This window comes from Pelodiscus sinensis, chromosome 1 (genome assembly GCF_049634645.1).
Source record: "Pelodiscus sinensis isolate JC-2024 chromosome 1, ASM4963464v1, whole genome shotgun sequence".
In the NCBI taxonomy this organism is placed as follows: Eukaryota; Metazoa; Chordata; order Testudines; family Trionychidae; genus Pelodiscus; species Pelodiscus sinensis.
This window is the reverse complement of record NC_134711.1, coordinates 224,591,759-224,602,575: the sequence shown is the minus strand read 5'-3', so window position 1 is coordinate 224,602,575 and position 10,817 is coordinate 224,591,759. Positions and strand designations below refer to the sequence as shown.

At 40.3% G+C, this 10,817-nt stretch overlaps 1 long non-coding RNA gene across 2 annotated transcripts; it reads right to left on the bottom strand.

Annotated features, from left to right (window-relative positions):
• Positions 1 to 849: 849 nt before the first annotated feature.
• LOC142827032 (uncharacterized) lies at positions 850 to 9,529 on the bottom strand. 2 transcript variants are annotated; one of them, XR_012901398.1, is made up of 4 exons: positions 9,350 to 9,529; positions 9,125 to 9,250; positions 2,558 to 2,662; positions 850 to 980 (listed from the first exon to the last, which is right to left on the bottom strand). It is a non-coding gene; the product is annotated as an uncharacterized LOC142827032 (long non-coding RNA). The 2 variants fall into 2 exon arrangements; XR_012901397.1 differs by having other exon boundaries at positions 9,125 to 9,529.
• Positions 9,530 to 10,817: the final 1,288 nt, after the last annotated feature.

The following is a 10,817-nucleotide window of genomic DNA, read 5'->3' as shown; positions in this document are numbered from 1 at the left end:
TCCTTCCCAGAGCTTGCATCCTGAAACCCCTCCTGGGCCCCAACCCCCACCCTGGGCTAAGCCCGTAGCCCCTCTCATACTCCAAATTCCTTGGCCCAAGACCAGAGCCTGCACCCCAAACCCAGCACCCCAAACCCAGCCTGGTGAAAGTGAGTGAAGATAGAGGAGGAAAGAGGATGGAGTGAGCAGGCGAGGCCTTGGAGAAGGGGTAGAGTAGTGGCAGAGTCTCAGAGAAGGGTCAGGAAGGAAGTGCTGGGGAGTAATTACTTTGAATGACTCCGGGGAGTAGTTATTTCAAAATAGCAGCAGTGGAGCATCCACACTAATGCTATTTCAAAATAACTATTTTGAAGTAAGTGTTAAACCTCATGGAAAGCAGCAGTTATTATTTCAAAATAACCAGCCCATTATTTTGAAATTATTTTGAAATAATGGGCTTGGTAGTGTGGACACTCTGCTTGTTATTTTGAATTAAGGAGCGTTATTTTGAAATAACTCCCTAGTGCAGACCAGGGCTCACTCTCCTTATTGGAGAATTTTTTCCAAACTGTTTCAGTGACTTTTATGGATTAATACAATGAGTTCCTTGACTTGTTTGGAGATTAATACAGAATTCATTTTGTAGTAACTTACGTTTGTGGTATAGCTGACAGCTCCCCTTCAATAAACATAATGTACATACTTGCCCTTTAAGTAAATAAGCCATACTTTTCAAGTCAAGAGTCTCAAGTGCAAATACTTGCTGAGCAGTATTTAATTGCGATGCAAATTAGACATTATACATGCAATACTAAAAAAAACCTAACCTCACCTAATGAAGAAATAACAACTTTTCTCACAATAACAAATGAAAGTTTTCTTTATTTGGGGATAGAGAACGAAAAAGAAGTTCTATGATGGTACATTCCACAAAGAGAGCTTCTGGTCTTTCTTGTCATGCTTGGCATCTTGTTTTAAGATCCCTCTTTGATGTTGTACTCCTGTTGCAAGAGAATTGTTTCTAGTTCAGGGAAAGAATGATGTGTCTTTAATAAACAAACCTGGGAACTAATACAAATCCATGTTGACAAATGCTTGTCAAGAAGAAAACCAAAGAAACAAAATCAATACACAGACTTGCATTAAATCACATTGTTTACAGATAGATATCTTGCAGCCTTTTTTTGTTTACTAAACAGCGGTCCCTGATTAATTTAGGATAAACCGGAATTTGGCTTTATAACAACACAAATTTTAAAAAAAGACATTTACAGCCAACCTTTTCAAATATTCTGTTTTTTTTAAAGAAAAAAAGCATTCCTCCCAGCCTTCCTTATTCTGACACCATTTTACTTTAGAAGATCTCAAAGTACAAGTGAATACATGACACTCGCAGTGTCTCCAGTGTACACATTTTACGTTTGATTTATGACATTACTATATAGGTGCACTTGACAGCTTTCAGATTGAAGCAGAGACAAGAGAGCTTTAAAGTGAGATGGGTTATCTGGGTAAATCTATCAAGGGTTCGTCCTGGGAGAACAAGGAGAGAGGCTTTGTAGAGCCCTGCTGTGTAGCAAGCCTCCATGCTGAGCACATCCCAAGCTCCCTGACAGTTGCGCTCAGCCTTCACTGTAATAACGAATAAAAGGGAGCTCCCTGTAGATTACAGATCTTCCGTGTTTTGACATTGACCTTAATACATAATTTAACCACAAAGCCTGAGAAGTGTGGAACAAGATAAGAAAAGACCACAGAACTGGCAAATAAAGTGATGTTCAATCAGAAATCATATTTGTTCCTGATAGTGGAGATGTGGACATTAAAATGGGAGACAGAGAGAGATTGAGAGAGCAAGAGAGACAGAGAAAACACAATCTAGGTTATTTGAAGAGTTACGGATCTCTTTTAAAGGACAAATGGCTGTCAAATAAAAGTTTGTCCTGGATACTCAATAAGAAACAAAGTCAATTGTTATTAAATTTTCACAGGTGCCAGGGTCTTTTTCTTTTTCCAAATAGCCTAATGACACTTAAGACAAGATTGTTTTGCATATGTGTTTTGCTTTTAACCCAATGGATTGGGGAAAACACAGTACATATAATTATCATAATACTTTCCTTAGGCAGATATTTACTAATTATGTTTAAAATCTGCCTAATCTGGGCTTTAGCTGGAGTTTATACTTTAAAAGAAACACACTTGTTTATATGCTAAGAGATTGTGGATTTTTCTTCTTATTTACAGAGTATGCTCAATGCACAAGTGACATGCACACAGGGATAGGCTTGGTTATATGTCAATAATATATTTCTAGTATAAATGAAGAGAGACATGTGGAAACACATTTTTTTCAGTTTTTAGAGCTTTGTCCATTAATACAATAAAAGTATGGTTTATTTGAGGGATACTGGGAGATAAAAATACACATTTTTAAAAGGATTTTCCCCACCTTATTAATAGTACTAAAATGCAAAGAATGACAGAGAGATAGTTTTGATTATTAATACCGGGTTTAGTTTATGATTAGCATTTCATCCGCATTGGATGATGCAATAGACTAACTGGTCTCACCCACCAATTTCTCGTCACTCACTGTGTGTTTTTTATTCAGCAGTGTCTGGATAACAAGGACTGCAAGTAGACATATAAATCCAATCCAATTCACTTTTTCGCAGTCATGCTGAAAAAAGATTTTTAAAAATATTTAAATTAAAATTAGATTTCATAATTTTTTTTACAAACCTAACTTGAAGCCTGCTATTAGATAAGCATTTTAAAAGCTTTATTCCCAAAGGGCACGTCTACACTGCAGTGTTATTTCAAAATAATGTGGTGAGTGTCTACACAGCAAGCTGTTATTTTGAAATAACAGGCTTCTTATTCTGGAATAATAAACCCTCATTTCACGAGGAATAACGTCTATTTCAAAATTGCTATTTCGAAATAGCAGTAGTGTGGATGTTCCACTGCTGCTATTTTGAAATAACTACTCCCCAGGGTCATTCAAAGTACGTACTTCCCAGTGCTTCCTGGGGTTCTAAGTAGCGTGTCCAAATGAGGGGAGCCTGCCCTCCAATTGTGAGGCTTCCCTGTAGCATGGGCATGCTATTTCAAAATTATTATTATTGAGAGTTATTATTCCTAAATAGCTTGTTCTGAAATAAGTGGGTAGTGTAGACATATCCTAAGTCTCATTTTCAAAAGAGATATAGGCACCTAATGCATTTTGGCACTTTAAAAATAGCATCTAATGGCTTAAAATCCATCTGCACACTTTGGTTGGTTTGAGAATTATACATTTCCTGGGGTACAAATATTTTGACTCTCGGGGTGGACTAGAGACTTGCACTGATGGTTACAGAATAAAAGCTGCAAGAGAATAATCTTCCAGCCACACAGTAGTTGTAGTTTTGTTTCTTTCTCTGAAAAACAAACAAGCAGGCAACCAAGCAACTCCCTGGGAATTATAATTCTTTGGAATACTTAGCATTGTGGAATATTATGGTAAGAAGATTGTAGTACTTTCACCCATACAAAAAATTCTGTAAGAATGCAGAAATGTATTTCTGCACAATGTGCATGCGAAAAAGCAACAACAACAAAATCCAAATCAGAGCAATGTTATTCCCGGCAGTACCAGTGTCCAAACGTTATCTCACAAAACTCCACCACACTAGAATCCTTATTTTGTGAATTAACTAGGTAGTGGGGAGGTCATAAAAACAAGTTATTAAATTGAACACCTCAAAATTATAGTAGGTAGGAAGCAGCATGGTGCATTGCATTGGTTTCTCTTGTCCTTCAAATCACTGCAAAACGATTTCCAAAGCACTGAAGGCATTGGAACGTGAGGGAATGTCAACTTGTCCTTCAACATAATTTTTGTTGTGATTTTTTTCCCCTTGGGGAAAATTATATGTATTCATTCATAAAATTAATGCTCATAAAAATATCATGGTTCTACTGTACTAGCGCTCTTAGTACACAGCTCACTATTTAATAGTTTAATAAAAGCTATTAAAGTACACAGGCAGAGACTCAGCTGGTGTAAACCTATGCAGCTTCATTGACTTCAGTGAGGCTATGTCAAGTAAGACCAGCTGAGGATCTGTCCCACAGCTCCACATACCTTACACCAAACTGATGAAGAATTCAATGTCTATTACATCATCATAACTTCTTATCATATGAACCCCCTCAGAACACATCTAGTCAGTGTTTACATTGTGATTTTCAAAGTGTAAGATCCATTACTAAACCAACTGATACACATGGACAAGGGAAGTTAGGTAAAAAGAGTGAAGCCTATCGGAGTGGTTAACAGATTCCCAAATGCTTTAGTGAGACTCAGAAATAATTAAATGGGGGAGCAAGTACAGACAAGTGCAATTGCTCTTACTGTTGAGAGAAGAGCAAAGCCAGGAAGGCTAGGCCAGAAAAGTAGTTCCAATGAAAGGAGGAGACAGCTACATTAGGCTGGGCAAAGTTATTTTCTAAATTGATCCCTAACTGCCATTCTATCTTTTAAATCTTCTGTCATGCGGCTTCATGTCTTTTTTGTTAAATTGATAAAGTGACCCAACAAATCTCCCTGAAAATACATTAGTAAAGATATGATAACACACTGAGTCTATTACAAAACATGTTCATACCTTCAATGGCTCCCAATTTAGTTGCCCTCCTTGCTTTTGCACCAATCTGAAAGTTTGCGTGAGCAAAATTTGTCTGAGCAATGTAATGAAAACCATGCATTAGAAGTCCACGCGTCAGGTCTACGCTAAAGCTGTAAGTCAACCTAAGTTATGCTACGCCAGTTACCTGTTATGTAACTGAAGTTGAGTTATCTAAGTTATGTAACATAGGTCGATTTCCAGCAGTGTCTACACAATGCTTTGTCGATGGGCGACTCTCTCCCACTGATTATCTTCTGCCTCTAAGGGATGTGGAGTAGAGACATTGATGGGAGATCGCTTTGCCATTGACTTAGCTTGTCTTCACCAGGCCTGCTAAATCGACACCACTGCATTGATTGCAGCAGCGCCGATTTAGTTGAAAGTGTGGCCAAGTCCAGGTGGGAGAAAAGTATGGGCAAGAGTTGTCTGATATGCCATTTCCCTGACCTCAATAGGACTAACTTTTGCAAACTGTCACAGAGCTGGCAGGTCTGCAAATCTTCTGTGATTGCCTGAGGAACTGTAAGGGCTGGAAACACAATGATTGCTCAAAGAAAAGCTCATAGAGCTGCCATAAAGATATACATGGGAGATGCTGTTTTCATATACCAAGACAGAAGATTAGATTGGCTTCTAGATTTCAGCACTGGACTACCAACGGGATCTATTTCAGTGACCAGAAAAATGCAAGTAGAGCCTAGCTGAGCTGTTTCTTGGACACAGAAGCAGAGGTTTATGTTTTTTACATGTGACAGAATCTCTACCTATAAGGCTAATGGAGGATTTCTACATTAACAAAAAGCTGAAAGCTGACGAGAGGCCAGAGAAGACTTAAACACAAATGTGAACTTTGTATGAAAGCCACAGGTGCTAGTAAAATCAAACAGGAGAAAAAAAATCACTGTTTTTATGGGGAAGAAGTATTGAAGAAATACAGCATGCTTCATACCAAGAAGGCAAGAAAAAGAAAAAAGACTTTGGCAACAAAAATTAAAAAAGTTTGAAGATAATGATGTTCATTTTCAGGAAAAGACCCAGAAAAAAGGAGAAAACAATAAAGGATCTTTGTCATTAAGAAACCACTCTGTGAGTTTGAGGCACCTGAAGCCTCCTTATTAAAGATCATGTAGTTGTGTGGAGCATCAATAAAAGGCTATGTAGGGGGCTGACACTTGAAAAGGCAATGCTGATATCACAAGAAGCAGAACAAACAACAATGGAAATAGAAGCCCCTACATCATAGCTCAGAGCATACAACTGTTCACCAGTTAAATAAGTTATAGAAATCTTTAAAAGATTTTTTAAGAATGCTGGAAAAAGATGTGGTAGCTGCCGAGACTACAGAAAATGTCCAGCACTGGGACAAATGTTTAGAAACCATAATACGCCTCAGCACTTGACAAAAAATGTTCAGACTAAGTAGGAAATCTCCTGGGTTGAAGTTAGAGCATAAAGACTCCTCACGTGCAGAGGATGAGCTCTTCACAAACATAAGACAAAAAGATGCTGCAAATTCAAAAGAAAGAATGATAAAAATGCACAAATGACTTCCATGTGACTTACAAATTAGACTCAGGACCATAAGCAAACGGAATTACAGAAACTGAAATATGGTGGTTCAAAGAAAATGCATTGCTTGAAAAGTTTAAGGTGAGACTGGAATCCTAGTGGGGGACAATTCCCCACACTGGACAACTGTGAACTCTTATGTTCAAATGGAAAAATAGTAAAGAATTTGTTGTAATACTCTGAGGATAGTGACTAGTCTAGAGCTTACACCCATACGAGGTACTTGGCCTAGTGATTAGGCATATGCCACAGGGTGAGCCAATCCTGAACCAGACATGGGTTTTGCTAATCACGTGTTATGGAAGGATGGAGAACCTGCTATATGTGACACTAACCAAAGATCTGCAAAACACTACAGCAGACATCTTCATACATAGACTACACAAGCCAACAGACTGGACTCACTCTTTAATACTCCTAGAGGCCGTGTCCACACTCAGGGGTTCTTTCGAAAAAAGTGCCCTTTTTTCGAAAGAACTTCCCCTGCGTCCAGAGTCAAGCCGCGTTCTTTCAAAATTATTTCGAAAGAACGCGGCTTTTCTTTCGATGGCGGTAAACCTCGTTTCACGAGGAAGAACGCCTTCTTTCGAAAGTTCCTCTTTCGAAAGAAGGCGTTCTACAATGTAAAGAGGCCGTCTTCGAAAGAGAGCATCCAGACTCGCTGGGTGCTCTCTTTCGAAAAAGCGGATTTCCTCTATCGAAAGATCCGCCTGCTGTCTAGACGCGATCTTTCGAAAGAGGCTTTTTCGAAAGATGCTTTCGAAAGAGGCTCTTTCGAAAGAAGCCTGCAGTCTAGACACAGCCAGAGAGAACAACAGTGGTCCCAGACTTTACATTGGCCTTCAGAAGCTGAATAAAAGCATTAATTCCCCCCCCCCCTGCAACCCTTCCTCCTACCGCATTTCCATTTGCTCTCAAGGCATGAAGTGTTTGCCAAGATGGCAGACGCCAAGTTCTTCAGCAGCTCAGATGTAAAGGCTGGGTTTTAGCAGATTCCCCTGGACACCTAATGCTTCAGGATTTGCACTTTAAATCACCATTTGGCAGATGCTGCTTTCTGACACTCTCTTTTAGACTCTGTTCAGCAGCAAAAATATTCACAGCACAATGATCCAAGCACTAGAAGGTCTCATAGGAATGAAAGTAATAGAATGGGGCAGCAGCACTCTTGAACATCAGGAGTGATTGTGGAGAATACTGAAAAGAGCAAGAAGAAACAGTTTTAAATTGAACAAGGCCAAGTGTCAATCTCAAGCAACTGCAATTACCCACCAGCTTACGAGAGAAATGGACCACAAAAGAAAAAAGGACACTAAGATTCAAATGATACATACAGAGACGCAAAGAGATTGCAGAGACTGAAAGGCATGTTGAATGATGTCAGCAAGTTCATACCCAAGCCTGCACAAAGACACAGAATGGGCAATGGATGCTGGAGCCAGATAGAAAATTCAAGAGTTGAAGGATGTGCTGACAGCATCAGTGCTGCGATTCCTTGATCCATTGGAAGAGAGATCAAACTTTCCATTGCTGCTTCAACAGGAAGTCTGAGAGCAGCATTGGCAGGCTGGAACTGTTGCTTTTAACATATGCTGCAATAACCGTGACAGTGCCAGAGAACATAGAAGTGCAAATCGAAAAAGAATTACTAAATAGGCCTTACATGTGGCACAAAGTTTCATGATTTTCTCTAGAGTTATAACTTCAAAGCTGAAGCGAGCCATAAATCACAATAGAGGACTTGGAGACACATCACCACAGATACAGAAATTCCTGCTGAAATAACTAAAAGGATGCAATGACTCCAGATTTCCAGCCAGGACATTACCTAGTAATTACAGACATGCTGTCAGAAGCATATGCTCTACCTGATGACATCCCACCAAATGATTTGGAATGAGCAGTAACAGAACATGTGAACATTATGAAAGCATCAAGCACTGTATTTACAACGGATGTGGAATGAGCTGGATAAAGAACCACTGCAAACAGGATGAACCACTGCAAACAGACATATAATATATAGGCAATGAAAGGGGAAACCCCAGCACTGCTCAGATGCATATTTCTTCTGTAAAATGTGTTTTTGTAATCCGGAGAGTACTCCCAAAAATATAACACTAGAAATTATCACAGTGATGAGAGAGAAACTGGTGGAAAGAATATGCAAAGGGCTTGGAAACTGGGTGGCCCCTGCCTGGGCCTCTTTTTGTGTCAAGCCACAGGACAAATGCATCTGCCTCAGTTTCCCCTTTTGTTTGCTTGTGGAAACAAATAATCTCAGTGTCTCATACAGAATTCACCTATGGGCATAGTTCATGGACATACACCAATGCAGTAACTCTGCTAATCTTGTAATAAAACCATTTCCCACAATAAACATAAAGATACATGGTTATTTCCCATTTCGCTCTTTAGGGACATCATCTCCAACCTGCCTGCCTAAGAGGCAATAGCAGCAATGTGTTCCCTATTCCTTTTGCCTCTGATCTCAGGCCCCACTCACTTGGCCTCCCTTTCTGAAAATGACCGGCCTTCCCACATCCTTTCACTCAGGTCTTTGCCCCGAGAGCTTCCCCTCCTGGAGGGTTCTTATGGGTTCTTATGTTCTTATGGTTCCATTTCCCCAGCTTTCCTGCTCAATGGGATCCATCATCCTGTAAGGGCCCTTGCTGCTTGGGCATTGCTTCCCCACATAATGCTTCCTCTTTTCCTAGCAGCCACTGCTCATGCCTTCGCTGCTCAGAGGTCCCCAGTTTTGGTCAGTTCTCACCAACAATTTTGCTCCAGACTCTTTACCAGCAAGTCATAATTACTGCTGTCCTTCCAAAATCAGCTGCATCCTGCCTCTGACTCTTTCCAGGCTCTGATTCTCTAGGGCTCAGGCAGCTCTCACTCACCAAACTCCTCCTTTCAGGGCTCAGAAGCCTCTTTTCAACCCAATTAGGGGTCAGCTGACTAGAGATCCACTGGTAATTTCTTTCTTGAAGGGCCAGTGCCATCCTGTGACAGGTATCTTGGAATGACTAAGTATAATAAAAGTGTTGGAGAATGAGTCATAGATGAACAAAGCTGCTGATGAAATGGTGGCCAGGTATGAAGTCTGCTGATGTAAAGATACTCACAATGGAAAGAGTCTATGATATAACATGAGCCTGGATGGTGTTCAATGGCACAAAGTCAGAATGAATTTATTTGGGTTGGAAAACCATGACCACCAGATCATAATCAACTAATTTAAGACCTTTCACTAAAAGAAATAAAGACAATTGAAGATATTACTGGCTCAACTGAAATCAGGCATGTTAAATCCGTATTTGTATAACATAGAATTTCTGGGATTCTAATGATAGACAATGCTCCATGGTTCAGTCATTCTAGATTCCTGGACTTTGCTTGCATGTATGCATTTCAGTATGAGGCATTAATTCTTAGGTCTTGCCCAAACAGAGATTTAGTTTGTGGCAAGCTGGGGTGTAAATCTACAGTGCTCAAATTTGCTGGGTCTAAATTGCCACATGAACCTTGCAACAGTGCATTAAAAGTTCTGTAGTGAACTCCGGGTAAGTGCAGGGTCCATATAGTGACTCAGTGCACAGTAGGCAGGTGCTCTGTACATGCACACCCAGGTTTGCCATGCACTAAGTCTCCATGTGGACAAGTCGTTAGATATCTATAAACAGTTAGCAGAATGTGCACTCTGTCCAGGGGAAAACTTTTTCTACCTGATGCATGAGAAGATCTATATATAGCACTATTCTGCTACAGGGCATGGTGGAAAATCACCGTCAGAACCTCGGTGTACATACTCAGTTACCAGATATGAGACTTCACCCATGGAAGACCAATAATTCCGATGTTGGCAAGACAAGTCAAAACAGACAAACTATAGCAGTCAAGACTTTTGCCACGAGTGAAAAACAAAGACTTTGCATTAGAGTTTGTCAAGGTTGGTGGTGCTGCTAAACGAAATTAAAGAAATGTCACCTTACTCCCATTCAGCAATTACAGAAAGCAAAAACAGTTCATAAAGGCATTCTGTTCACAACTGATCTGGCTATTATTGTGAATGCACAGAAACTTTCAGTAAGCCTTGGGCTAGCCCTAGGATAGCGGAGGTGCAATGCCACCTTTGCACTTTCATGACAATTCCTTTAGTGGCTTTGCATGTGTTTTTTTGGTTGAAACTATTCATAGCTGAAACCTCATTGGAGGGGGTTGGATTTGCTGGTGCAATGTGCCCCTTTAAAGTAGCTTTGTGACCACCAGATCACCATGCTGTGGACCTGGGGAATTCCTCTGATGTTGTTTGTCCTGTGCCAATCCCTGCGAGAGCCCCTGATGCAGGAGGTGTGTTAGAGGTATGCTGGAAGAGGAAATAGACACGGTCTGGATGTTACTATGCTTCTGCTATCCCCAGTAGAGATGTAAAATCCCATTTAATCAGTTAACCAGCTAAACGTTATATTTAGCTCCCTAAATGGCAGTGGGTGGAGGGGCTCTCTGTGGGCGAGGGCTACTCTGGCCTGCTAGTTAACTGTAACCGGTAAGCATCACTCAGTAAGGGCAACCAGTTAACCATTCACATCCCTA